This window comes from Macrobrachium nipponense, chromosome 36 (assembly GCF_015104395.2).
Source record: "Macrobrachium nipponense isolate FS-2020 chromosome 36, ASM1510439v2, whole genome shotgun sequence".
Taxonomy (NCBI): Eukaryota; Metazoa; Arthropoda; class Malacostraca; order Decapoda; family Palaemonidae; genus Macrobrachium; species Macrobrachium nipponense.
In genome coordinates this window covers 27,791,195-27,815,618 of record NC_087220.1, presented here as the reverse complement: position 1 = coordinate 27,815,618, position 24,424 = coordinate 27,791,195, and the positions used below count along the sequence as shown (strand labels likewise).

General features: G+C 40.7%; 1 pseudogene; it reads right to left on the bottom strand.

Annotated features, from left to right (window-relative positions):
• Positions 1–6,572: 6,572 nt before the first annotated feature.
• LOC135203386 (uncharacterized) lies at positions 6,573–20,068 on the bottom strand (annotated as a pseudogene).
• Between the last annotated feature and the right edge of the window lie 4,356 nt (positions 20,069–24,424).

Genomic DNA, 24,424 nt, shown 5'->3' with positions numbered 1-24,424 from the left:
CTCCCGGGCTTCCCACTCTCTGAGGGTTCCCTGTGAAGATTTTAAACTTTTTATTAAATCATTTTGTAGGACTAAATGGCAGAATCACTGGTCCAACTTGAATAGTAATTTAAAGCTGAAATCGATCAGACCTTCTGTTCATCCCTGGTCCCCTTCTGTTGGGATGGATAGAAGATCTAGTATAGTTTTAACGCGCCTGCGTATAGGGCATACGTTTTTAACTCACCGGTATCTTTTAACTAGTGGAGCAGAGAGGCAGGTTCCTCAATGCTCCAATTGTAATGTTGGCATTACAGTGAGGCATATATTTGTTGACTGTCCTCTTTATTTTAATCATAGACGTCGGTTTGGTTTCACCAACAAACCTTTGTCAGATATTTTAGGAGAGGGTGCTCCGTAGAAGAGATTTTTAAATTTCTTAAGGAAATCCATTTGTTTTTATGATATTTAATTGAGTATTTTAATATGAAGTTTATTTTAATAATTTGGATTAATTATGTATACCTTTTTTAGTAAATATATCTTGTTGATATATATGCGCTGAATGGCCTTTGGCTCCGGCGCGTGGCAAATGGCCACAAAATTTATAAATTCAATTCAATTCAATTTATGACTTACGTGACGCAGAGCCGTCCCCCTTACCTGCAGATTAAACAATCTTAAAAATTTATATTTCATAAAATATATTAACTTGCTTTAACAAATTTCGTAGCCCAGGATAGGTAAAATGACATTTAGCATAAGCCAAAACAACCATTTAATAAGGTACAGTGGAGGATATAGGATAAACAACAGAGTGGACTAGCTGAGACCACCTTAACCATGTTCCGACCCACCTTTAGATAAAGTACTTTAACACATCCTGATACCGGAGATGGGCAACAGTCACGAGTCTCATGTCTCGAGGTGTTGCTCCCACGACCTTTGACTTGTGACTGGTGCCCATCTCCGGTGTCAGGACGTGTTAAAGTACTTTTTCTGAAGGTGGGTCCGAACACGGTTAATATGGCCGCAGATAGTCCACTCGGTTGTTTACCCTTCGCTATACCAACGTCACTGATACACGTCAATATTAATTTTGCGGACAGTTGGGAGGGTAAGCTCAAATTTAACCTTATTTTCTCAAGTAAAAAAGTTAATAAAACTCATATGGCGATGCACAGTACTTCCGAAAACCAGAGCACTTCCATGCTGGTGGAAAATACGAAGTCCAGATTACTCCAATAAAGTAAAAAGACAAGCCGCTTATGAGCAATTACTGGAATTATGTAAATAAAATAAAGATGCAGGCATATCAGCACAAGCGTTGGGACATCATATCTGAGACATACCAAGCAATATGTGATGCTTTGAGGAATGGGTATTTAAAGGTAAGCAAAATATGATGAACTTTTAGTACTTCATTTTGAGCATTACTGGATGGTAACATTCATACAATGTCAGAGAATTCATATAGTTATAAAATGTTATGGAAATACTTTCATGAAAATCATAATGAGATGTTTTAGACATTACTAGATAACAGTAGTACAGCGTCCTAATTATAAAATGTTGTATTTATTTTATGCAATGTCGAAGAATTCTTATAAACTTTAATGTATTTTTTAATGTACATCATTATGAGACATGAAAAATCTTCCTCTGGTGAATTTGTAGAATGAGAAGTCTCCCCAGTGTTCATCTGATTTTCATTTGCAAGGGGAAATTGAGGTGATGAGGAAACCATATTCAGTTAACAGTTATACAATATTAATAAAACCCCCCTCTCTCTCTCAGCCATGGCTTCACCCATACTTTACCCCTTTTCTTGCAAATTTCATGTTCGTATTCATCTTGCAGGAGTGCTATTATCATTACTGCACTTATCTCCCTTTTACTTGGTGCCATGATTTAAAACACACTCACTGTATCAGTACAGGACCGAAAGGAGCACGTCCACTGCATGTTTCATCTGCCCACTCAAAATGCGAGTAGAGCTACTCCCGGCAGGACAAACCCCATGGCAGTACGTGTATGGCATAAGGCCAGCTTAATCTCAAACAACAGCAACAGCGTTCCATCGGCTCTGATCGAATCCCTTAGTAGACTGGGTCTTATAAGTACTACTAATAATCCCCCCAAAAATAATAACACGAGTTCCATAACATGCAGTCTTACACTGCAGAAAACAATTTTATGGAACCACCAAAACTTTATGAATGAGTACTACTTCCCTACAACGAAAATGTTGTGCACAAAGGCAACAATGCAATTATCAAACTAGTTCTACACAACTTTGTACAAAGACATACTAAATTCCTATACTCTACTATAAGCTTGAAAGAATTCTGTTGCTCAAAGTAAAATTTACTTGACCTAAGGAGCAGTCTCTATAATTTACCAAGTACTCGTCAACTAACACCAGTTCTCATACTGAAATCCCAACAATGTTCTGCACACACGCCCAAATTAAAATACTCTCGTCGTAAACATGAACAAGAAAGGAGGCAACTCTCCGCTACACTGCATTTAAACTGCTTCTTTACAACCTTGTAACCGTGTAACCAAGTTTTCTACTATGGGTTCCACAGACAGCGCAATAACTGTAACGAACACTCGTATCTGTACGAGATTTTTTTTAGCGTATTACACCCAGTACCGTAATTTATAAGTGTCTCGTGTATCACTAACTGTAAAGAATAAAGAAACTTGTCCCTGCACCAAGAGGCAAAAACTCAATTAGCCAGAAATAGATACGAGCCCAACAATATAAGGTCCGCTTACCCTCTCCCCTCCCCACCCCCACCCCCTCCTCCTTCCTTCCTTCCTCACCTCTTCTCTCTCTCTCTCTCTCTCTCTCTCTCTCTCTCTCTACTACCTTCATAGTATACCAAATGAAGATGCATTTATTACTGTAGTTTCAAAGTATTCAAAGTATAGACTGGCTAAAACAGGACTTAAAGGAATATTCCTACTACATCCGAATTTTTGCTTATAAAATGACTCCCCGAATGAAAATGCGTTGATATGAAGAAGGTAGCCAAACACAAGTATAACAGTCACTTTGTCATCATTCAGGTATCTCTAATTATTATTATTATTAAAGAAAGGAGTTTTACCAGCCCAATGAGTCAAACTTGACTCCTGCAGGGCTGGCCCGAAAAAAATCGGGATATAAAGAGCAATAAAATGTATCAAATTTAATTGAAAAAAATATATATACATATATAAATATATATTTATTTATCTTCAAATATACTAAATCTAAGTGAAAAAATGAATGAAAGAATAAATGTGTATATGAAAACTAAGCGATAAAAAGAATTAACTATATATTAAATCTACGTAATTTAAAAAATATTAGTAATAAAATAAAAAGCTTAGGTAAAAACTTAAATTTTATCAACTAAACGTGTATTCCTTAAAAAAGTTAAAATTCTAAAAACAGATAAACTACTTGAGTCAGTTAAAATGTCAGAAAACGTTTTCCGACCAAAACATATCTCTCTCTCTCTCGCTTAAAAACCCGACAAACCGAAAATATATGTTTAATAGATAAACAAGTATCACACTCACTGCACATGGGAACAGTGCCGTGAGGTGTACACATTAAAAATCCATTGGTCAATCTCGTATGGCCAATTCTTAAACGAGTCAATATTACCTCCGTGTTTTTGTCGTATTGATTAGATGTCTCCCATGGAGAAACAGTTGACTTTAATTGTCTTAATTTATTATTCTGAGATACGTTGCTCCACAATCTTTGCCACTTTTTCACTGTAAATATTTTTAATAATGTTATGTAATCTCTAACGGGGAGATTAATACCCCTTTGAGGCAGGTTGACGGCTCTTTTCGCAGCAGTATCCGCTCTTTAATTTCCAGCAACTCCTACATGAGCCGGGACCCAACATAATTCGATATCTACCCCTTCAAGATAAAAATTGTTTAAAAGTTCTTTAATCTTTGATACCAACAGGTTCTTATGTGAATAGCTTTTGAGGGCTTCTATGAATCCGAGTAGACGATAAATCTTAAATTTAGTCTTTCTTCATGTGCTTTAACCATGTTGATGGCTAGTAAAATGGTATATAGCTCGGAGGTGAGTACTGACGACTCGTTTGGCAATGATAACTGGCTCGTTTTTTTCAAAGACACTGCAGCGCTTCCTACACCCACTTAAGATTTAGAGCCATTATGGAGGAGTTATGGAGTTCCATTTGACAGCGTCTGTGAGAGAGAGAGAGAGAGAAGGAGAGAGAGAGAGAAGGGGGGGGGGGGTTGGGGGGGGGGGTGTAATTGCTGAATGGATAGTTAACGACTGTATTGGCTGTTAGTGAGTTCTGGCTGGGTTGTCTGATGGTAGAGATCAGGGTTCTGAGTTTTTTTTGAGTCAGTCTTTAGTCAGAACTGGTGATGTTCAGTAGCGTCGGTAGAGTTCTTTGAAGGCATTGGGAGTTAGTTGAGTTTTTGTGTTATTGATTTGTTGTTATGGTTGTTATGTTGGTGTTGTTTGTTTAGAGTTGTTGTGCCTGTGCTGTTGTGATTTTTTGTGTTGTTTGTGCAGTGGTCTTTTGTTGTGTTGTTGAGTTTTTGGTTGTTTGCTGTGTTGTTAGGTTGTGGTTGTGTTTCTTGGTTGTTTGCTGTGTTGTTTTGAGGTTGTGTTCCTTGGTTGTTGCTGTGTTGTTGTTGAGTTGTGGTTGTGTTCTTTGGTGGTTGTTGTGTTATTGTTGTCCTTGGTTGTTGTTGGGTTGTGGTTCTTGGTTGTTGTTGTTGGTGTTGTTGTTGTTGTTTATATCTCTGTGACCTCGACGAGCAGACAGCACAGGATAGCCCGGAGTAACTGGATTGATTGGTAAGTAGGTACATGTGTTTTGTTTTTTGTTTTTGTTTTGTATAGGTGTAGGTCAATTGTCCGGCTGTGTTTGTTGTGTAAAGAAGAAAGTGTGATTGAGGGTGGATTTTGGCAGCTGGACTGATTAGGTATATGTGGTGGGGATTCTGCAGCTTGTTTTTGAGCTTGTGATTCCGCCACATTATTTTTTGGCGCCCGAACAGGGACTGTTGGTGCAGCAGCTGCAGGGCAATTGGGTAGTGAGTTGTGTGATTGGTGGATAAGTGAGGATGGAAGGGTTGAAGGAGATAGAGAGGCTGAAGGAGGAGTTACGGTTGGCGAGGGAAGCGAAGGGAATGTTGGAAGTGGAGAATGAGAGGTTAAGGGTAGAGTGTGAGGAACTGAAGAGCGAGTTAGAGGAAATGAGAGGAATGCTAAGGAGTGCAGAAGTGGAAATGAAAGAAGAGGTGAAAGTAGCGGAAGAGAGAATGGTTGAGAAAATGGACGAAAAGTTTGGGGTAATGATGAAAGCAGTGCAATAATGAAGGGATTCATGGGAGAGGGAGCTGTAGGAGGTAGGCCTACTGGGTCTTGTGACGGGCCAGGAGTGGTAAAGGAAGCGAAAGAGCGAGTGGATGAGAGTACGAGTGACGAAGGTGATTCGGTTGTGATAGGTAAGGGAAAGAAGGGGAAGACACAGGGTAAGGATAAACCTGAAGACAAAAATAGAAAGTGGCTGAGGAAAAGAAAGACTTAAGGGAAAGAAGGTTAGTAAGGGTGACGGACAGGATGAGATTAGGACAGAATACATTGGGGAAAGGGCCGAGAGTGATTTGGATAGCGGTGAGTGGAAACAGGTAAGTAGAAAGAAGAAGGGTAAGAAGAGCGTAGTCAGGGGTATGGACGTGAGTATGGAAGTGGATTCGCTGTATTCGGATGAGGGAAAGAGGGGTCAGAATGGAAGTAGCGAAAGTGAGAGTGAGCGGGAAATACGAAAGGCTGTGTATATGAGAGAGGTACCCCGATGTGCACAGTACGAGGAATATGGTAGTAGGGACATAGGGGACTTTTTTGAGGAATATGAGAGGTATTGTGAGGCAAAGTATGGGGATAACAAGAGAGTCTGGGCAAGAGAGTTAGGTAGTTTTTTGGATGGCAATTTTTGTTGAGTATGTATGGGGTAATGATGAGTGTAGGAAATGTGCCGTATGAGAGTGTAAAAGCTAGGATTGTAGAACAGGCAAAGAGGATAAAGAGTAGTGTTAGATATAGGAGAAAGCAAGATTTTGAGGAGGCAAGAATGAATGTTGGTGAGTCGTTGTCGATCTATGTCAGTAGGTTAGAAACATTAGCCAGGAAAAAGTTTGGGGACGAAAGGATCAATGAGTGTAAGGAGTTAGTGCGAAAGTTGTTGGCGACTGTACCAGAGAGTGTATATGAGTTTGTAAATCTGAAACGTAAGGAGAAAATGCGATGGACGAATGAAAGGTTAACATGGAATGACATTTTAGAAATGTACCGTCGGCTGCTATGTACCGGCTCCTATGTACCACTTGTTTGGCTTGTATGTACCATTGTTGGGCTGCTATGGACTGGCTCTTATGTACCCCTACTTTGGCTTGTATGCACCAAACAAGGCTGCTATGTACCAGATACCAAGTAAGGAAACAAGAACACACAAGGAGATAAAACACAAAACCATAAACATTTTGAAATTGTATACATTTATTAAAAGTTGTGAAACAATAAAATTCAGCAAGCTGCACATTGTCAATACAATGTTTGTTGTCATATTTCATCCAAACAACACAACCATAAACACAAAACCATACAATAATAATAAACATATTGAAATTGCATACAATAATTAAAAATTGTCAAGCAATAGAATTCAGCATGCTACATTGTTGATACATTCTTATTCATCTACATGATCCATCAGTTCGGCACAGCGGTTTAGAAAGTCTGATGTTGATATGATTTTGTCTTCATATTTCATCCAGAGGTCATCAAGGGCAATTTGCTTTTTGACAGCATGCTTCCTTTGGTATCTGTGCATTTTCTTTTGTTTAACTAGTTTTAAAATGATGGGAATTCCACTGGCTTCATCATGGAGAATACTAATTAAGAAGTACATGTTAATTGAATTGGTTTTTGCTACTCTGTTAATCGCACGGTGCCACCCTTCTACATTGTTGTTAGTCCGAACAGGGCGTTTGTAACAGCTCCAAGAATGTGGAGGATGCATCTCATTCCTGATCCATATTTTATTATAGTAAGTAATGAGATCTTTTAATCGTTGATCAGGAAGTGGCTGGCTAGTGATATGGTGAAAAGCTGGCTCTGTATGTGATGGAGGTAAGTTTGGCAGCGCCATTAACTGCTGAATGAATTGTCTTACAGTGAGTTGATTAATATAAGCATTTTGTAGACCTAGTGTTTTTACTCGTCGGTACAGCAGCCATGAATGGAAGCCTCGGGAAGGCACACTCGCACTGCCGACCATAGTGCTTTCTTAAAATCCACAACAACCTCACAAACTGATGTTGGTGTTAACTCAGTGATTTTTCTTAGGACAGCTACGTAGTCCTTTTTCTTTCTTCTTGACGTTAGGACAAAGCACAATGGAACCTGTTTCAAAATTTCATCCTTCTTTATAAAACTGTGGACACTTGAAAGTTGAACAAAAGGGGTACGAACAAGTTTAAAAGTGCCGTCCACGTACCAAGTTTTAGACTTGGACATGTGTTGCAACTGAATAGACGTTGCAAATATGAGATGCCATTGCCCATTTTCAAATAGATCAGCTTAAAGAAAGTCCTGGGGAACATGATCTCTGTTTAATTCAAAACTGGTATCTTCAGGGTGTTTTGGACGTTGTCCTTCTCTGGCGCGATTGGTGCATCTGACTAGAGTGTTTATATTTGGTAAGGGAACATCTGAATTTTCACAGCTTGAGAGTGCTTTCTTTACTATTTCCCCAGATGATGCAAATGAGCATTCCAAAGCTGACTTTTTAACGAAATCTCGTGTTGATGCTTTGAGTTCAGCACCAGGATCCCCAGGATATGTGTGTGTTGGTGGTGTCCACTTTTGAAGTTCATTGTTCCTACTTGCTGTGAAATTGTTGCATAGCACTTTTTACCACGGTAGCTGCATATCCATGTTACTGATACAGACGACTCTCGCTTCCTGGTGTACGTGAAACCCAATGAATCAGCAAGGAGAGAGCTGCCTTTTCTTGTTCCACCGGAAACAATTTTGTAGGTCACAGGAGTGTCTGCAAGGATAGTTGTCGGTAACGCTTCATCAACTAATGAGGTTTCTGCAACTGGCGTGATGTTATCAATAGGAAGTATGATATTGAAGTCATTGGGTGTGTTGTTGATTGTTGCAGGCTGCTGTTCAACTGGGAAGGACATCAGAAGATCATCCAGCATTGGCACCTGAAACCATGTGAATGTAAAATGGTATATTCCAAGTGCTATTTCTCACAGAATATGTTGACGCATTCAAATGAAAGTGAGGAACCACCCACCCCACACACACACACACACCCAAGCCAGCTATATGGTCTTATCAATGGGCTTAGGAAAACAAAAAGATAATTATGAAAAAGATAATAGGAAAACAAAAAGATAATTATAATTGTACCTGAAACTTCCATCCAGTCAGGACAGTCTGGGCAACACCACATGAAAACTTGACCAGCTTTCAATCGTCTGTTTATATTCCAGTACTCAGATTGTGATATTTCTGTACCACATAAGCGGTGGCGCCACTTGTTGCATCCGTCACAGATAAGGGCTTCCTGTCTAGGGCAAATACACAATCCACATCCTGAGCAAAGGGAAACTGCTGATGCCATGGTGGTATAAAAAGGATGACTGAGAGTGCACGTCCACTAGAGTTAGGAAGTAAATGCTGAGCAGATCCGCTAGTCTCGAAGGAGCCATGGTGGGGCTTCGAACCTTGTGCCTCTGTCCACTCTATCTGGCATAGAGTTCAGTAACTGTTCACCTCCAGCCATCAACAAGCTAGCTGAGCCACTGCTCAGCTAGCTTGTTGTTTTTTTTCTATGTTGTTAGGTAGGTTCAGAGTCCTCCACCGTTCTGGGTATAACTTTGTAATGGTTTATATTAACTTTGTAAAGTTTAATATTACAATTTACATAAGGTGCTTCTGTGTTAATACTATTTGAGGTACATACCAGCCATACATGGTACATAGCAGCCATGCATGGTACATAGCAGCCAGGGATGGTACACTCAGCAAGAAAACTGAAGATACAGTTTTCATTAGATTTCGTTCATCGAATTTTAATTTTTTTCTTACAGAAACACAATAATCTCGGTAAATTACTCTAGAATATGAAAATACAATTGCAAATTATATCATATATGTTAAATCTGCAAAACAAAAATGTTCAGATACTTAAAAATACCATGCATGTCCGAAGTAATCAGAATTTCTCAGATAACTTCGTTCATAGAGATCTAAAAAATAGTGTGCGAATATCTCGGTGTAGTACTGTTTATCACAACGGCAGTATTTACTCGTTTTCCGTTATGAACAGAATTATTATTGCATCATTATATGAGGTAATGATAATTTAATTAATTTTTACACATTCATATTTGTATTTCACGGTGTTAAAAGTTAGCTGGAATTAATGGCAGTCAATGTTGTGACAGCTAGGGTAGGATGACCAAATCTATTTATATCTGCAAGAGCGTTCTCTATGATGTGAGGAGCAGCCCGAGAACTTCGGCGGGAGAACACAAGTCACTGGATGTTTCTTGACGTTGCCATGGATCTGCAGCCGAGAAAAGAAACCTCACTATTAACACGGAACTTGATAACAGAGATTCACAGAGCAAATATGAAGCCTGCAGAAATATCCCGCAGACTTAATGTAAGTAGAGTAGTCGTGCAACCCCGATGGCTGAGACGAGAAAGAGAGGAAGGAAGTGTAGCGAATCATCTTAGATGCGGTCGCCGTCGTTTAACAACCGAGTCAGAAGACAAAGCTAATCACCTCCGTCGCATTAGAACAACCACTAACAAAACGCCGTTGCCATCAAAAGACAAACTCTACTAACGATTACGCCCTAAACTATAAGACAGAGGTTACATGCAAGCAGGTTACAACACAGAATACCAGCGGCGAAGCCACTTCTGACAGAAGCTCACAAGGAGCAAAGATTGGGGTTTGCATTGCAATACTCTGCGATGGGTATGGACTTCTGGGATACTGTCATCTGGTGCGACGAAAAAAAACATTTTTGCAGTGACGACCATGGCCAGCCTTCATTGTTGGCGACCTGATAATACAAAGATAATTAACACAATAACTTCGTTCTTTTTAGAGTCGACTCAGTTGGCCTGTATATGCCTAGGCCTAACTTAATGAAACTAAATCTTTAGGAAGGTATATGAAATATTTAGTAACTTTTAAAAAACTGCCTGCCACTGAGTGCTCCTAAAGTGACAGTTTTTGAACAAATTTTTCAAGTATGTTTTTGTCATAGGAAAAACTGATCAGGGATTATGCTTATTTCTTACAAGTATAAACTAAATTTCTTAGACTCATGTTTAAGTGATACTGAAAATATCCAAAGCGGTAAGCCCTCGAGTATTTTAAAAACTAATTATTTATTTTAAGTTATTTTGGCCACCAATATTTTTAACAGATAAGGGCAATCCCATAGCTAGATTATCATTTACATCTGCTACAACCATGTCATCGTTGATTATCGCTTCAACCTCCATAGGCTGATGTTGCTTGAACTATAAATCCTACAACTCTGGTCCTCACCTAGGTAATAAAAGGTCCTTTATTAATCCCGTTCTACTAATAGCTAAGACTTTGATAAGCCTATATATACCTATTTTTACCAATTTTCCTCTTCCTCTAATTTATAGGTTCGAGGAACGCCACATCCATCGTTCCCTCCGAAGTGGCAGGATGTCCGTTGCTTTATGGGGCTGGATGGCCCGAAGTGGCCCAGGAGAGTTGGTTCCTGTACGAGAACGACTTAACAGCCTTGAATACATCGAAATTCTTGACGAGGTTCTCCCATCTGTCTGACAACTACTGCTTCCTGAACCGTTACCTATTTATATAGCCATGGATAACTCTGCTATCCACAATGCCAAAATTGTTCAGGAATGGTTCAGGGAACATCCACGAATAATTCGGTTAGACTGGCCAGCCAAGTCCCCGGATTTAAATCCTATCGAAAATCTTTGAGGAATGATGTCCAGGAGATACGATGGAGCAAATGCTCGATCAAAGGAGGCCTTGATCAGTCACTGTTTATCAGTCTGGGAATCCTTAAGACCAACAAGAAATGGCCCTGACTATTGCGATGCCTTGGTCAAATCAGTCCCTAGTAGATTAGATATGTGATATAGTCTTTAAAATGGCAAGATGTGCAACGAATATCAAAACAGAAGTACAAAAGATAAAACGGTGAAAATTTCATGCGAATTAATGAGTATTCATTAATTCGCGCTATGTAAGCCTACATGCTAAAGTACATAAAATTTCTCCAGCATTCTTCACAAATATACTGTACTGAATTGTGGCCTCGAGCAGAACAGCAAAACAAGATTCACTGATGGATTATTTAAATATAATAAATTTCAACCAAAATATAAGCAAAAGAATACAAATTGTTACTCGCACCGTATCCCAAGGTAAACTAACAAATACAAGACAGGTAAAACCACAATAACAGCTGTCGGCCTCCAAAACACACTCATTTACACTTCACAGTCTGTGTGATAAGCACGTTCGATCAAAAACTCGAACTCCAGCGATGCCCAATTAACAGAAATTTTACACTAGGGCACGTCCACTCAGCGAGGACTGACATACAATAGAACTTGTCTGGGCAGAGGCCGGCCAACAACAGAAAATCCGCCACCCTCGGCTACTGGGCTCATTGTTTACGAACGAAAGCCTGTTGCCAATGGCACTTTACATTCGTAATTATACCTTACACAGCTTTAATAAGTAAATGAAAAATCACTATTAATTTTCATGAATAACTGTTACGTTAGATTTCATTAAATCAACTTGTACAACTTAATTCAATTAAATACAATTTCCGTACTTCTGGTTCAAGCTAATAGAACATTCTACTAGTGAGAAATCACACAAAATGGTACAATAATATATAAAAAGACAATTTCAATTAGAGTATCTCACATCACTAAACGTTTAACAATCATTCGACACTCATTGGTACCAAAAACAAGGCATATTTTATGTTAAAACTAACTAAAATCTGACCTTAATCGCCACAATTGCAACCGATCCATACAACAGTCTATGTTAGCAAAAGCATTTTCTATGCGTCCATTCTGTTCACTACAAAGAAAACGCAACGCCTGAAACTTTAGGCATGACTAAACAGAGTTAACAAATAAAAAGGCTTTCAATCTATCAAACGTCACACTGGTGCCGGCTGTGTCGCAGGATTCTACAGAGCCAGTTATTTTAATTCGAAACTTGAGATTTCATCTTCAGGATGGGTCACAAATAATTCTATTCACTGCAGTAATTTATTCTCATATGTAAATTCTTAACATCTGTACACAATTGTGTTAAAACCCCTGGTATCTATCTACATCTCACGGCAGGAACACTAAAGTCTTCTAAGAAGAGAACTGGAAAAGAAGGTAGAAAAAAAAAGTACCAAGGCGATTCGAGAATATTTGGGCTGAGAAATTACTGGATGAGGTGGAAATATTAGCATTTGCTGTTGCTGAACAGTCAACACCACAACAAACATCACCTTCTCCATAAAAACTGGTTCTCTCGGGCATTCAAGTGTCCTAGCAATCTTTCTAAGCATTCAGGAACGGACTTAAAGTCTCGGTATTTAAACGTTTCTTCTCTTTCTGGTGAAATGACTTGAGTTAACCCGAGACATCCACTGTGTTTTGACGACTTACAACCACCTAAATCATCAGGCATGATTCGTCCGTCAGACATTAACATTACGCAAGACCCTCTTCAACAAAATACCGTAAAGGCTATAAATTTAAACGCAATGAATTATTATTCGTTTCAAATGAACAGTCAACGGCTCTCTGTTGTTGACAACTGAAAATGAGGAACACTGGTTGACCAGACCCCAACCTCACGAACTGAAACATCCAAGCAATCATGAAAATTTCTCCCGGAAAAACCTTAAAAAGCATAAAAAAAAAAAATTGAGAACCAGCAGCAATCGAATTTCCTGTCTAGTGGCGGCCTCAGCCACGGCCCATAAAGCTCTTAGCCGTGACCCATAAACTCAGCCACGGTCGTGATGCCTATGTTGGTGCCTATATCACTGCTAGAAGTACAGTTATGGCTGACTTTAAATAAGACAAAAACTGCTGAGCCTAGAAGGCTGCAATTTGGTATGTAAATGATTGGAGGGTGGATGATCAACATACCGATTTGCATCCCTCTAGCCTCAGTAATTAAGATCGAGGACGGACGGACAGACAAACCCGGCACAGTAGTTCTATTTTAAAGGACCTAAAAAGGATATGCCGCTCATACAGGTGGCCAGGAGTGAAAAAACCGAGTTGTGCTATACCTTAAAACACTTCAGACGTCCTTCCAAATACCAGCTTGTGGTTAGATCTCTTAGTCTCAAAAATTTTCACTTTGCTTTCCAACTTGAATATTCTGTTCTTAAACATCCAGGGAAGCAAACCAAACCACCAGGAAAGAAATTTGTAATGGCTTACAACTGTTGCGTCGAACTACCATAATGAACAGAAAACACTTAACTGTTTAAAGCCTACGATTTACAAAAATAAAGCTACCAATAAGATATGTAAGGAACTACAAACTAATCTTCACAAGGAGCAAAAAACTCGTTTACAACACTACAAAATTTAGGGTAACTTCGGGACACAATGAGGGGCGGAACACCCACATCACTCACGAAACCACCAAAATGAGGCAGACTCCTTCCTACACGACAAACGACAAAATCCGTACTTATTCAAGGACTGGAATCCATCTTAGTGTAACAGAAGAAATCCTAGGATGAACTTTATTGAATCTTCAAAGTGATTTATAAAAAAATTTAACATCTATATTATCAAATTTAGGTTAAGTTTAATACCTCCATATCTATTTTAGTTTAATAAATGTAGACACAGAAACAGACGACCTGAAAGTCCTTCAATAAATTCATAACCTCAAATATATCAAGATTCAAGCACGGTAACTAGTTTTCTCCGAGGGAATTTTTGTTCAAATCTAATCCACTTGTGTGAGCAACGCTGTTTAAAAGCGACATGAATTTTTTTGCACCTCGCGACAATGCGTACAATTTTCTGTTGAAGGAACATATGTGAACTACTCTAACACCCTTGACCTGATCTTCACTCCAGCCAAACAACGAGAGAGAGAGAGAGAGAGAGAGAGAGAGAGAGAGAGATTGAGAGAGAGAGGAACTGGCAGTTCCTGATATATTAAAACCAGTAAAAAGGCCTCAGTGAACTATAAACAATTATTTTCCGATCATGAATTGTTCATTCGTAACTATCATAATGAAGTAGCTCCCATGAAATCAAAGTGATTCCGGTTTTCATCAATCACATGACTCCAGGAAAACCCCAACGGGTGCTATTGCGTACCTTAGGTGGTACTAATTAGTTTTCTTAATTCCAACTACTTACATTGGAAATGAGGTAAGAAAAACGTTCCTTACATATGGGGAAGTGCTTGCTTGCCCAGTCAAAACAGTGCAATATAAAAACCACTGAACGAGGTTAATTATCTACTGAGGGATTACAGTAGATGGAATAACTTCTTTATCAAGTTGCCAAGTGCATATTTAATAACCTTAACTAATTTTTGCTTTAATTATTATTTTGTACCCAAGTTCAATAGTTCTGGTACTTATCAAGAATAAAAGTGGGGATTTCCTATGCTAGAGCAACAAAATAGCAAAGTAAGGGTTTATTAACTATGACATCATGAGGCCCCACCCACAGTGAGAGATTTTTTTTTCTCTCTTCAGTGTGGCTCCGCCCACTTGAGGTTTTATCTCGCCTACCACAGCAGCTCTTGGACCGAGTTGCTAGCTTGGAATTCTTCCATTTTCCTTGATATCCGTATGTTTCCGCATTACAATAATTCATAGTATGCAATTCATCTACATAATGAACCAGTCTGTAGCTCATTTGTTAGATTTACTCTATTCAGGGCAGGAATACAAAAAGGTGATTCGGTTTGTTTACCTCAGGTTTCGACACCAGCCTCTAGTTGCTGCAGCAAGAGATGATGTTGCCAAGTCGCTATTACCCACTATAGAAATAATTGATCTATTCTTGGGGGTTTTCTTGCGTTGCTTTTGCCACGAGTGTGAGGGTGTGAACAAAGAGGCAGGTAGAAGTGTACTGACTTTATTATAGGTAAGGGAAATTCATATATACAACGTCGCGGGCGGAAATATGGTGCCCGACCCGCGAGAGAGTAGAAAATGGGTCGGTGACAGCCGATTTGTGTTTCTTAGGAGGCATATAATTATGAATATAAAAGCATACAAAATATGAAGTTACATGGTATATACATTGGCGGAAAGCCCGCTGAATGCTCTCTCGGATGGAAGTAAGACCAACGTGATTGTAGAAATAGTACAATGAATTTGCAGATAAAGTGTTGTCCTTACAAATACTCTCCCCTAAAAACAATAATTAGGGCATAATTGTTGGATGATTTTAGTGAGCTTCTGATTACTACTCGCAGAAGAGTGAGGGCCGGCGAAGGCGGCCTTGGGTGAGTGAGACCAGCTGCTTCAGTAGATCCTCAGCCTCGGAGTCCTCGGGGAGAGGGAGGGGGGTCCAGAGACGGGATGCCTCCCCGGGGTGATCCTTGGGTGGGGGAGGGGGGTTCGACTGTCTTCGAGGGTGGCCCCCCCAGATGCTGAAGCCTTGCCGAGGATGGGGGGCTTAGGGTTCAGCAGCTGTGCCCTGATGCTGGTGGAACTGCTTTCTCGCTGGACCTTGGTGTCCAGCTGTTGATCCAACTAAATGAGTCAGCTCTTTTCCTTTTTTACTAAAACTTATCATCCTTCTGCTTCCTCCCCCTATAGGTACAGATATTTTATGTTGATGACTTTTGGATTGGTTTTGGACATGATTTGGACTTACTATTGGATTTGGTGGAGGGTGAGGATGGTTGGCATGCCACCTCACCCGTAGAACTCGAGTACCTAACGTGGTCGAGCGAGGGGAAAGTTTATATGTCAAACCCTGCTCTTAGTGCTGGGTCTGATCTCGACGGACATCATGAGCCTTAAGCACTGAGGGTGGGGTGTATATCTGGGTGGGTGGTACCCCTAGGGCAGCCCTGTATGGGATAAACACTGTCCTCTAAATGTGGCTCCATGGGGGTGGGGGTGGGGGGCTACCTGGACGAATCATCAATTGTATGTCTTATGGAGACACTAAAACCTTCTGTTACGACTTGGGCAAGGATAAGGACAAGGAAAATTCTGGTAATTCCTCTATCGTGGACTTTGGAGCCTTTTTCAGAGGACCTCCTTGTTACAAACATTTTGTATGTAAACCAGTCCCTTTAGACTGGAATTATGAAACCTTATTTCATGAATTTTGTAAATTTGGGAACGTTAAAAGAATTACGGAATAGACTGGCAAAAATTATGGTGTTTTGAATTTTGGATATTTTTTAACAATGAATCAGAAGCTCACAGAGCCTACAGAGAGTTTAGGTCAGACTCTATGAGTGTTTGGACTTGTAGAGGCAGAAGAGGTCCCTAGGTATCTTGAGACATATAGACCACCAACTGAAACTAAAGATTCGAATAAAATAAGTAAAACCTCCAGATCACCAGACCCAGCTAAGTGGTTGATTATTACAACGCATGGTGAGAGAGGCAACCTCTTCAAGGTGAAAAGGTTGGTAAGCCAGAAGATCGGCAATGTTGGGAGCCCAGAAGTAACTCGCTTTGGGCGTAATAGTTTTTTAGTTCATGCCAAGACCAATGTTCAATCAGTAATGCTCCTAAATTTAAAGCTTGATCCCGAAGGTTTGATAAAAGAGGTAAAACAAAACCTCACTATAATTTTAGTTATGCAAAGGGTGTCATCTTCAATGAAGATTTACATGAAAATGGACGACAAGTGGAAATTTTGGAGATGTGTCCAGACATGGTTTGGAAGGTTTTCAAGGTGCCCCGCTCGTTTATGATTATTTTAACATTTTTAAGTAAGCCTTTTTTTTGCCATCTGAAATTGTTCTTGACAATGAAATTATGAAAGTTCGTCCTTATAGACCGAAAGTGCTCCAGTGCTTTAAATGTTTTGGCTTTGGACACTCCTCAAATGTTGCACCAAAAATAAACTTTGTGAATCGTGTGGCAAGCCTGAGCACGAGGAATGTTCTGAACCAGTAATTTGTGTGAACTGTAAGGGTGAACATCGAGCCCGAGATAAGAAATGCAGTGAATTTAAAAAAGAACAGGAGGTATTACTTAAATCTATTGCTGAACACATCAGTGTGGGGACAGGCCAAGAAGCTGTGGGAAAGGAAAACTTATTCAGATGCCTTGAAGGCACAACAGCCGGATATTGCTACTTCTGGTGCCCCTTCAGGTGGTGCTCCCCGGGGGTCCCCCTAATGGGGTTTCCCACCCCTCTCTGGTGGGGCTCCCCATGCCCCCCTGTTGGGGCTCCCCGTGCCCCCCCTGTTGGGGCTCCCCGTGCCCCCCATGGGGGGGTTTCCCACGCCCCCTCGGGGGCTGGTGGGGCTCCCCATGGCCCCCCTAGTGGGGCTTCTCATGGCCCCTCTGGCGGGGCTCCTCATGTTGTAGAGACTCTGGTCAAGCCAGGGGACCCTGTTGGTTCAAGGGTTCAAGCCAGATCTCAATTTGTTGACAACTTCTCTCTGACAGGGACATTGCCTGACATTGAGCCCTTACCTGATCCTGTCATTACAGTGCACCGTGGAGATGACGGTGAGGAGATAGAGGCCCTCTTTATTCATCAGAAGAGGGCCCTTTCTCCCTCTTCGCCTCATTCTTGGTCACTCGGCCATCATAGGAAAAATAAAAGCAAAACTGGAAGGGCAAGTGAAGGCCCATCATCTAAAGATCTATAACACCCAGATCTAGATCAAGTAGTTCTGGTAAAACTGATAAGATCTCTCTCACCAGGACTCAGATTCCTAAATTGGTAGAAAATTTTAAGATTCCATCTTCTAAATAATGGCTCTCATGCAATGGAACATCCGTGGATTTATACCAAATAGAGAGCAAGTTCGGATTCTGTTTAAGGAACATAATCTATCTGCGATGTGTCTTCAAGAGACAAAGTTGGGAGAGCACACTCCCAACGTGGGTTTTAATTATTCATTTCATAGGTCTCCACCCCTGATAGGTGTACGTGCTCAGGGAGGCACAGGCATCATAGTCCGTACGTCTATTAATCACAGAGTTGTTCAATTGAACACTTTGTTGCAGGCTTGTGCAGTTCAAATTTTCAATTATAAATGGATCACAATTTGTTCTCTCTACCTTGATCCATCATTGGAAAATAGATTGCAGGATGCGCAGGGAAATCCCCGTCAGCTAGAATTAACCGATCTACAGACGTTAATAGACCAGCTTCCTAAACCCTTCATTCTGATGGGGGATTTTAATGCCAAGCACACCCTCTGGGGAGAGCCAAACTGCGACCGGTGGGGTTTAATAATAGAACAGCTGCTTGACTTAAATGACATCACTTTAATGAATGATGGTTCCCCTACAAGACATGATGTTTTTCATAATTCTGATTCAGCCATTGACCTCACTATCTGCTCTTCGTCTTTGAGGTTAGATTACCAGTGGGTAGTAGACCAGAATGATCATGGCAGTGATCATTGGCCCATTCACTTAAAGTTTATGAAAAATATTCCATCTCCATGTTTACCAAAATGGAAGGTAGGGGAGGCTGACTGGGGATTATTCAAAAAATCTACTGAAGTTGATCAAAAGATAAAAGATTTTCAGAGCCCAACATCTGCTTATGAGTATTTAATCAGTATATTGCTGTGTGGTGCCATGCTGTCTATTCCTCGAACTTTTGGTAAGCCTCGGCGTCCTCTAGTACCTTGGTGGAGCGATTTCATGCGCCTTGAGCCGAAAGATAACTAGAACTTGCTACAAGAGATATCGTAAATTACCTTGCTGGTCAATAAAATTATCTATAAAAGAGCTCTTGCTAAGCAAAAGAAAACATTTAAGCAAACAAAGAGGGAATCGTTTATCAGATATATAAGTGAATTAAAATATGATTCCCCTATGTCATTAGTCTGGAACAGAATCCGAAAGCTGCAAGGGAAATTTTCTCCACCTCCCTTGCCTATATTGAAAATTGATGGCTTCCTCATATCTGATTCTGGAGAAGTTGCAGAAACCTTTGGTAGGCATTTCTCCAGTATATCTAGTGCCTACATTACTCTCCTGCATTCAGGAATATTAGGGACGGTACCACGGTTGTTCCTGCTGTTAGTTTAAATTTAGAGTCCATATAATCTTCCTTTCACCATGAAAGAATTGGGATCATGCAATCTCCGATTGTCTTCCCCAACATCTCCTGGAGAAGATGATATACTGTACTCAATGATTTTTAATCTGCCTAGAAGTACAAAAGAATTTCTTTTAGACATTTTAAACAGTTTTTGGCTTTCAGGAACTTCACCAGAGTCTTGGAAGATATCGATTATGTACCTGTTTAAAACCTTTTAAAGATTCCTTCTTCCTTCCTAAGAAATATAGGCCAATTGCTCTAACTAGTTGTGTTAGCAAGATTTATGAGAGGATGGTCAATGCTCAACTTGTGTGGTATTTGGATTCAAAGAATCTTTTATCTAATCGGCAGTTTGGCTTTAGGAAAAATAGAAGTACTTCTGACCCTTTGATGTTCCTTACTCGGCCAACGTTTTACGTTACGTCATCCTTGCGCAATACTATTGGCCATTACATAAATCTGAGCAGCTCGCTTTGTTGACTCAAGACGATGGCAGAGAAGCGGCCGTCCTCTCCTGGCTCCCAGCAAGGGGAAAACCGCCCCTCCTCGGACGATCAGGGCTTTCCAGAAAGTCCAAGAAGAAACGGAAAAAAAGCCCTAAATAATGTCATCGACCTTCCTAAACCTTTGACGCCTCCAGCACCTACCATGACGACTCAGGCACTCCCTAAATTCAAAGCAACTTCCAAGAACACCACACATCGTATGCGGCCGTCCTAGCACTTGAGAAAAATACCCTAAAGCACAACTCCAAGCCCGACCGATCTGAAAGGGGAATTCATTATTACCCCGAAGGACCAACAGTCGGCAGACCTCCTGAAGAACGATCCTCTATGCTCCTTTTGGGACCCTGCTGAGAAGTCATATTTAGGGACTTTGCAGATCATTGCTTTCGATGTCACTATTGAACGGATTCTCGAAAGTACCAGCATATTGACTGCTTCACGTTGCAAAGTGAAAAACAGAGATGGTACTGAAGAAGAAACTCAAAAAGTCGAAGCTACGTTTTAGAGGCAAAATTCCCAGACTTTCATCAGCCTTGGGATCCTCGGAAACTACAAGACCGAAGCCTTTATCCCCGAACCTCTCAGGTGTTTCAAGTGCCAGAGTTTGGCATCACAGGAGGGAGTGCACGGCCCAGCATGTCTGTGGAATCTGCAGCCAAAAGCATGAGACCGACGTTTGCCTCAACAAATTTAAAGCAAAAGGCCACACGTTGCCGATGCCCAAAATTGCCATCAGTCTCATCATGCATGGTTCAAGGGGTGCCCTGTCAGACTGGAAAAAATCTGGAGGATGAAGGGCATTCCCCACCGCCAGCAAGACCTCGAGAACGACAACCATCGCCCTCAAGACGACCACCATTAGAACCTCGTATTGATCCACGAACTAATCGGCCACCTCCACCACAAGCTCTTCAACCTTCCCCCACAGAACACCCCACAAACCTCGTCACTACATCCCAAACCCATCATCCTTTCCTCCCTCCAACCTCCAATTCCCAAAACCCCTTCCAACCCCCCCGACCCCTAAGGTTATTCCTCCACACCCCTCAGTCAATTCCCCCAACCCCTCAGGATACTCCCCCAGCCTTCGCATCGCCGACGACGTCGACTCCTGCTCGTGTTGAAGCAGGAACTCAGACAGAAGAAGAAGCTACGATCGAAGAAATGGAAATCCAGACGCCTGCTGTAGCTCCCATTTTTGCACAAGGAAATGGGAACACAAACGGAGGAGTTCCCAGTTAAAAAGACATGGATGTCCAGACCGGCAAAGCAAAACTCAAATCCGTCGCCTCTGGAAGTGAATTCCGCTTCGTAGGGGAACAAGGGATAAACAAGCTCCTGATGACCTATGACGAATTCAATGCCTTCATTCATAGAGCTCTATCCGACAAGCATTACACTTTCAACGACCGACTGTTTACAGAGATCTTCCAGGAAGCCCTCAACTTTGAGATCTCTTTCCCAGATGATTTCCTCCAATCTGAATTTCGAGTTCAGAACTCCACAAAGGCAATTACCCATTCTGCAATAGAACGATCATCAACTGGTCTCTGAGCTCGTCCACGTTCTGTTGGACCTAGAGATCAGTTCGAGATGACCTCCTTCGAGAAAAGTGCTGTTTTATAGCATTAACTGCTTTTTCTTTTACTAAACAACCCTCCTTTTCCCTCCGTTTTTCGGCCCGCCTCACGTCTAAGCGACCGAATATTTCAACTGTCACTCTAACTACCGCTTAAGCTGTTGTTTACTTTTGTTTTACCTTCTCTAAAAACTCATAATATTTCGTTTTTCTTTTTCTCTCGCCGAATCTCTATTACTAACGATCGGCGCTGTTTATTCTATTGTCGTTAAGTGAAATATGGTACTTGAAACTCCATAGATTAATGTGCTTTTTTTTTTCCCCGTTTTCTACGACTATAAATTTTTCGTTTTCCTTACTGGCTATCTCTGACTCGCCAGGACTCGCTACTATCGATCTTATCTCCTACTAATGGGTACCTTAGGGTTTAAAGGGTTTGTAACCTTGCCTGTTCACCTTTCCTTTCCTTTTCAAATCATACCATTTCACGTGCATAAACCCATAGAATCATAATAAAGGCTCACCTCATATCCTTAAAAATCACCTTTCCACATCCAAAAAAATTCAAATGACCTACGGGCTGCTCTATGAGCAAGAGCTCGTGCTGGCATATAGCCAGCTTAATCTTCAACAACAACAACCTTACTCGGGAGATACAGAATGCTTTTGCTGTGCAAAACCAGACTGTTGCAGTGTTCTTTGACCTAGAAAAAGCCTATGACACTACCTGGCGAGGGGTATCCTTTTGCAACTTGTAGAGTGGGGTGTTGTGGGTAATATGTTCTATTGTCTGAAAGATTTTTTGTCAGAACGTTACCTGAAAGTAAGAGTGGGCTCTTACATTTCTTCTGCTTACCTCAAGAAGAAGGGTTACCTCAGGGAAGCGTCCTTAGTTCAACACTTTAATGTAGCTGTCAACGGTCTACTAGAACAAGTTCCTGTTGGGGTGCATGGTCTGGCCTTTGCTGATGATTATGCAATAATCTTGTAGCAAGTCTACAGCTGTCGAAGCTTGTCAAAAGATCCAGACTGCTATTAATGCTTCAACATTATGGGCCAGTGCTAAAGGATTCAAATTTTCACCAGAAAAACCAAAGCTATACGATTTTTTGTTTTGCCGATTAAGAAGAGTGGAAGAGATCCCTACATTGTTTTTAAATGATTCGATTTTACCTTATGAAGATAGCATTAAGTATCTAGGTGTTACATTTGATAAGAAATTAACTTTACTCAACATGTTAATGAAGTTGTATGTAACGTGAAGCTTCGACTTAATATTCTTAAAGTTGTGGTCTTAATTTTAATTGGGGGGCAGATCGAATCACCCTTTTGAGGATGTACCAAATTTTATGCCTAAGCAAAATTGATTATGGTTGTCAAGTTTATGGTTGTGCATACAACAACACTGCAGAAATTAGATGTTGTACATAATATGGCTTTACGTATTTGTACGGGAGCTATAGAACTTCTCCAGTAGAAAGCCTATATGTTGAGTCAGGTTTTCCCCACTACTATTTATCCGTAGGGAGGAATTAGGCTTGAGAGTCATATCAAGAATACTTACATCAAAGCTAAACCCTAATTATAAGTACGTTAGAGAACCAACTGATAGAGCCCCAAATAGACCTAGACTGCCAAAGCCGCTCGAAGTTCGACTAGCAAGCTCTGACCATGGAGGTGGGATTACTACCCCTGCAGTAGCTGAAATTTCGCCCTCAAAATTTCCTCCCTCCTTGGAATAGGCCACACTTAGAAATCTGCCCAAATTAGGGACAGCAGGAGCAACAGTTCTGGTGATCAGTTGAGGGCAAGTTTCTTGGATCATGCTTTTGATCATGGTGATTCTCATCATATATATACTGATGGTTCGAAGGGTTCTGATGGTGTTGGATGCTCTGTAGTGACTAGTGATAATATTATTAAAAAGAAGCTTCCATCTAATTCCTCTGTTTTTACAGCTGAACTGCTGGCAGTTTTGACTGCTCTTAAATATATTTTTTATAGTTCTTGTACTCACAAGGTTTTTACCATTTTTACCGACTCTTTTGAGTGTTTTATCTTCTCTCAAAAGCTTAGTCTCTTGCAACCCTTTAGTGCAAGAAGTACAAGATTGGTTTTATCTTATAATTAATAGAAGAGGATTTTTCTGTTAGGTGTTGTTGGGCTCCGTCCCATGTTGGAATTGTTGGGAATGAGCAAGCTGACGTTGCTGCAAAGGCTGCAACTAGGCTTAGGCACATTTTTAACATGGGCATCCCTGTTTCCGATTTTAAAAGTACCATTCGATTAGGCCTTCTGTTCATCCTTGGCCTCATAGCCGGATGGATAGAAGGTCTGAGATAGTTTTAGCTAGATTACGTATTGACCACACTAAATATACTCACGGGTATCTAATGACGAGTGGAGCGGATAGGCAGGTTCCTCGCTGTTCCACCTGTCATGTGGATTTGACTGTGGTGCATATTTTGTGGAGTGCCCTCATTTGAAACCAAACGTAGAGCATGTTTGCTGGCAAATAAGACTCTTGCCGATATTTTATAGTGAAGGTGCGCAGGCAGAGCAAATTATGCACATATTATGGTCTTTTTTTTGTTTTTTATGAATTTTAATTTTCTCTTAATTGTTTTATGTTTGTTGGTTTTTATGAATGAATGATTTGTATGTTTGATCGGTTCTGTGTATGTTTGTTTGTGCGACAGTGACTTTTTTTATTCGTAAGATATATATGCGCTGGAATGGCAACCCGGCTCCGGCGCTTGGCTATGTGCCAAAAATTTTATAAGTCTAATCTAATCTAATCTTCGGAGGGTGGCCGTGGCCATGTCTTGACGATTTGGTGATTAACGGTGTTGATCCATGTCAGGGAGGTGGACGTGAGGCACTCTACAGGATCTGTGTTGGCACAGTCTTTGTCCATCAGGAAGCCGGGTTTCAGTCTGTCAATCGTGATCAAATCCTCGCAACCATTTATGG